This window comes from Nomascus leucogenys, unplaced genomic scaffold, assembly GCF_006542625.1.
Source record: "Nomascus leucogenys isolate Asia unplaced genomic scaffold, Asia_NLE_v1 001172F_50782_qpd_obj, whole genome shotgun sequence".
Classification (NCBI taxonomy): Eukaryota; Metazoa; Chordata; class Mammalia; order Primates; family Hylobatidae; genus Nomascus; species Nomascus leucogenys.
This window is the reverse complement of record NW_022096415.1, coordinates 11,539-16,609: the sequence shown is the minus strand read 5'-3', so window position 1 is coordinate 16,609 and position 5,071 is coordinate 11,539. Positions and strand designations below refer to the sequence as shown.

At 48.9% G+C, this 5,071-nt stretch overlaps 1 non-coding gene and 1 pseudogene across 2 annotated transcripts; both read right to left on the bottom strand.

The window, feature by feature from the left end:
* Positions 1-482: 482 nt before the first annotated feature.
* Positions 483-585, bottom strand: LOC115833919. Its single transcript, XR_004029127.1, has one exon. It is a non-coding gene; the product is annotated as a small nucleolar RNA U13 (small nucleolar RNA).
* A 3,357-nt stretch (positions 586-3,942) lies between these two features.
* On the bottom strand, positions 3,943-4,772 carry LOC115833918 (annotated as a pseudogene). Its single transcript, XR_004029126.1, has one exon. The product of XR_004029126.1 is annotated as an insulin-like growth factor-binding protein 7 pseudogene (transcript).
* Between the last annotated feature and the right edge of the window lie 299 nt (positions 4,773-5,071).

The following is a 5,071-nucleotide window of genomic DNA, read 5'->3' as shown; positions in this document are numbered from 1 at the left end:
ACAGTACACGTGGAATAAATATTAGTTGAAACAATGGCTGGATGCGTAGCTCTAGAAGAACAAATACATCATTTTGGGGTGGGGAAAGTCAGAATGCTTCACAGAGAAACTGACAGAGCTGATCCTTGAAGGCTAGGTAAGAGCTCATTTTTAAAATTTTTTTTTTGAGACGGAGTCTTGCTTTTTTGCCCAGGCCAGAGTGCAGTGGCGCTATCTCGGCTCACTGCAAGCTCCGCCTCCTGGGTTCACGCCATTCTCCTGCCTCAGCCTCCCAAGTAGCTGGGACTACAGGCGCCCGCCACCACGCCGGGCTAATTTTTTGTATTTTTAGTAGAGACGGGGTTTCACTGTGTTAGCCAGGATGGTGTCGATCTCCTGACCTCGTGATCCGCCCGCCTTTGCTTCCCAAAGTGCTGGGATTACAGGCGTGAGCCACTGCGCCCAGCCGCCCATTTTTTAAATTTTTATTTTTTTTTCTTTCATGTCAGACAGGTAATGTGCCAATGTCATAAAAGGCTTGGGGGTGACATACCTCACACATGTGTATGAACACTCAATCATCATGCTTATGAACTACAAAAGGATCATAGGTAAGAGTTCAAAGGATGGAAAGGAAGTGAAGGAGGGTGTGATTGTGGCTCGTGTGGAGGTGAGAGGCATTGCAGGCAGAAGGCACAACTTCTACAGAGGCATGAAAGCATAGAGACATATGTGCTGAAGTGTGAATAGCAGACACTGTGGCTAGTGCATAAAGGAGGTTGGAGAGAAGAGGTCAAAATAATAGAATGGAGTTATATTGTGAAGGGCCTGTTATGTCCTGCTAGGTAGTTTGAACTTGGTCCTAAAGGTACTAAGAAGGGAGACCCTTAAGAATGACATTCTGATTCCAGAAGTGAAAATTAATTCTAAGGGAGAAAGGATGGTACCTAATGAGACCAAAGCGGCTGAAATGGGATTGCCAAAGAGCTCAGATTTAAAAGACTATGAACAAAAGGTATAACGAGTAACTGGAATAGAGAAGCATCATGTTCTCTTCCAACTATGAAATTTTATTATATATCTTAGCTTCATTGTATCAACTTCTTTTCATAAAATGGAATCTTCAAATTCCCCCTTCTGGTTACCCATGACTTCAGGGACCTCAATACAGTCTAATGGCAGTAAATTCATAATGACAGTTCCAAGATTTGAAATTATTTGCTGATTATCTTTCAGACATATTTTCAAGCAGATCGCTTTGCCTCCTACCAGAGAGGTATGGAAAACAAGCAGACCAAGATCTCTTCCCAGGTGGGTAAGTGGTGATCTTAGAAAGGAGGAAGACTGGGGCAAGCTCCAGAGCTCCAGGGCAAGTGCTCTGGGAGGTGAGTTTGTAACTTGTACAGATACTTTCTTAATCAGCAACATCAAATCTGTTTTGTACATCCCTGGTATATAGCACCTAGTACAGCGTGACTCAAGCTAGCTGCTCAGTAAATGCATGTTAAATGGGACCAAAGACCAGAAGGCAGATTGAATCACACCTTTGTGGCTGAATCCCACAATGCTGCCCCTACCTGGCCCCTACTCAAGTTATACTCAAGCATAACTTAAGTTTCTTCTGAGAATAGAAAGGAACCTAGAGGTCTAGAGGAACCTAGACAACGCATTTCCTATTCTGTGCAAAGCCCCGGTATGAAATGGCACACACAGAAGTAAATGGCACTCTGTCCAGTTTGCTTCTATGATTGTCAAAACCCATCCAGGTGTCAGAAGAAATATTTAGGGGACGTGATAGGGATCAGTCTATTGTCTCTGCTGTGGAAAGGTTCTGCTGTGGGAAAGGCTTCCCATTCTCTTCTGCTCTCTTTGGCATTCTCCTATAAATGGTCTCTGCCATTTAGACCTCATCTCTCTCAATTTAGGATGAGAAGAAATGGCTAATGTAAGTCAAGGTTTCCAGTTTTAGATGCTGTTTTCTCTAACGTTTCCCCAAATATAAAGAAAAGCCGGGCCGGAACCCTCAAAGGGTTTGCAGTCTGGAGAGGTACTGAGCTGGATGTACGTGGTAACGAGGTTATGAAACTGGTTCTATATTGACTGTCAGTCTCAGTATTTTATAATCAGACTGTGTGAGTGTTTGGTGATGTAAGTAGCAGGTGAGAAAAAGGAATATTAAGTATAAACCAGAAATTGACAACACTTGAACAATCACCAAGCTAACCTTCTGCTCTGATAAGGCAAGTATCTGTCATTTTGAAAAAACTATAAAGTTCCCCATTGTAATGTTTATAAGAAAATCTCAATATTTGGAATAAGTTCTTAAATAACGCACATTTATCTTTTCATGATGTGACCGACAAATGAGATCCAAAGTAACAAATAACTGTTTCTATTGGAAAAATATGCAGATTATTTTGGGTTGCAATTTTCTAAGTTTAAGGTGATGATACTATAAATAGTTAATAGTGAGTTACACAATTTAAGGCTTTCAATAGTGAACTCTGAAATTGATGACATACAACCTATTAGTTTGTGGACTTCTGGGAAAAGCTCTAAAGAAAGAATTTGGAAATTCTGGAGAAAGTCTGAACTGTGTTAAAGAAGCAACAGCTTCTGTAATCTCAGAACTGCCTCCTCTCCCTTTTCTACCTTGGCTAAGATCAGGAGCTGCCAACATTGAACGTCTGACTTTCCCTTGAAAATACTGCCAATGGAAAATGTTATTTCAGGCATTAGAGTTAAAATTTCTCTCTCTCTCTCTCTCTCTCTGTGTGTGTGTGTGTGTGTGTGTGTATTTGCAAGTCTAGACTTTATTTTCTTTTTTCTTTCTTTTTTTTTTTTTTTTGAGATGGAGTCTCTGTCTGTCACCCAGGCTGGAGTGCTGTGGTGTGATCTCGGCTCACTGCAACCTCCGCCTCCCAGATTCAAGCGATTCTCCTGCCTCAGCCTCCTGAGTAGCTGGGATTACAGGCATGCACCACCGTGCCCAGCTAATTTATATATATATTTTTTATTAGAGATGGGGTTTCACCATGTTGGTCAGGCTGATCTTAAACTCCTGACCTCGTGATCTGCCCATCTTGGCCTCCCAAAGTGCTGGGATTACAGGCATAAGCCACCCCACCCGGCATGTTTTCTTATTTCATTTACAGCAAGCTTGGAATTGTTTGGAATAAAATAAACAATCAAACATAATCTCAAAGACATTTCTGCTGAACAGTGCATCCTGGGGACAAATTATGCAAAACAATACAAATCAAAGAAACAGGAAGGAAAAACAAAATGGTCAGAAGGTTGACAACAAAGTGCATCACAAAAACATTCTTCAAAGAGTTTGTATTTTATTTTTGCCCACAAATAATTAGCTAGTTAGATTACTGTTTGAGAACCTATAATTTTTAGAAAGTGGACTATTTTCTTCAATACTAAGAAATCAGAGCTGTGCACGGTGGTTTATGCCTGTAATCCCAGCAGGCCGGGATTACTTGAGCTCAGGAGTTCGAGACCAGCCTAGGCAACATAGTGAAACTCCGTCTCTACAAAACAAAACAAAACAAAACGAAACAAAACAAAACAAAACAAAAATTGGCCAGGCGTGGTGGCACAGGCTTGTAGTCCCAGCTACTTGGGAGGCTGAGGCAGGAGGATCGCTTGAGGCAGAGGTTGCAGTGGGCCGAGATCATGCCACTGCCCTCCACCCTGGGCGACAGAGCAAGATCCTATCTTAAAAAAAAAAAAATCTGTCTGGAAGTCCTTACTTTATATTTCATTGTCAAACTCCTTTCCCCCATCTCTTGACTTCACCTCTCTCTACATCCCCAAGCCAAGAAAGAATGATGAGAAATGGACAGATGTTAGCACGAGTTGGGTGCGCTTTGGGCATGGGGAAGTCTGAGGTCTCGGAAAATCTTTTGTACATATACACCCGGCCCTCACTTTCTTGACGCACGCACCAAACTCTCAAAACCACCAAAAAGGAGAAGGGGGGGGGGGCGTCGCCCACCGCTCCTGGCATTCCGCGGCTGCCAACTCTTTCCCTCCCATCTGGCTCCTCGGATGCCCGCGGGGGAATCGCGGTGAGCAGCGCGGGGCGAGGCCGCCGCGGACGCCCCGTCGGATGTGCCCTTCGCTGGGCCGAGCGGGGCAGGGTTGGAGAGGGAAGCGCTCGTGCCCACCTTGCTCGCAGGTGCCCTTGCTGACCTGGGTGATGGCCTTCTCCCCGCGGCTCTCGGCCCTCTGGCTGGCGGCGCGCAGCTGGCAGCCGCTCGGGTAGGTGGTGCCGTCGCTGCCGCACACCGGGTAGCGGCTCTTGCACACGCACACGCCGCTTACCCCCGGACCGCCGGCTGCTGCCCCGGCTTTACCCTTCCGCCTCTTGCGGCTCTTCACGCACTCCATGCCCGGCGCGCAGTACCCCCTGCCGGCGCCGCCGCCCCCGCACGGCTCGCCCTCGCCGCGGGCGCACATCGGGCAGCAGCCGCACGCGTCGCGGGTCTCGCCCAGCAGGCAGCCCAGCGGGGGCAGGGGCGGGCAGGCGGCCGGCTCGCAGGGGCCGCAGGTGTCCGAAGAGGAGGAAGAGGAGAGGGGCAGGAGCAGGGGCAGCAGCCCGGCGGCGCCGAGGAGCAGGGCGCGCAGCGACGGCCGCTCCATGGCGGGGTGCGGTGGCGGCGGCAAGGGCGCGAGTGAGCCGTGTCGGGAAGGCCTGCGCCTTAAACCCGCCGCCCCGCCCGGCCCGTAGGCGGGAACCACACCCCAGGGCGGTGAGAGCGCGGGGGCCCCGCCCGTGCCGCCCTCCCGGCCCCGCGGGGCCTGCGCGCGCGCTCCTGCTGGCGTGAGGGGGTGAGCGGCCACCCGGCGTGACCGGCCCATGGGCGCTCGGTCTCACGCCCGCTTCGCAGAGCTCACCCTGCCAGCTCCTGCTCGGTCCCCAGTCCCCTGCCCCGAGCCCTCAGGGATCGCACCGCAGTGCGAGCGGCTCCTCCACCCTCTGGTTTCTCCCCGTTTCCAGTCAATATATTTAAACTTCTTAACAACCACGGCTTCGAGACGACCCAGCGTTTCATCTATTAAATCCTCCGTGGGCCTGAGA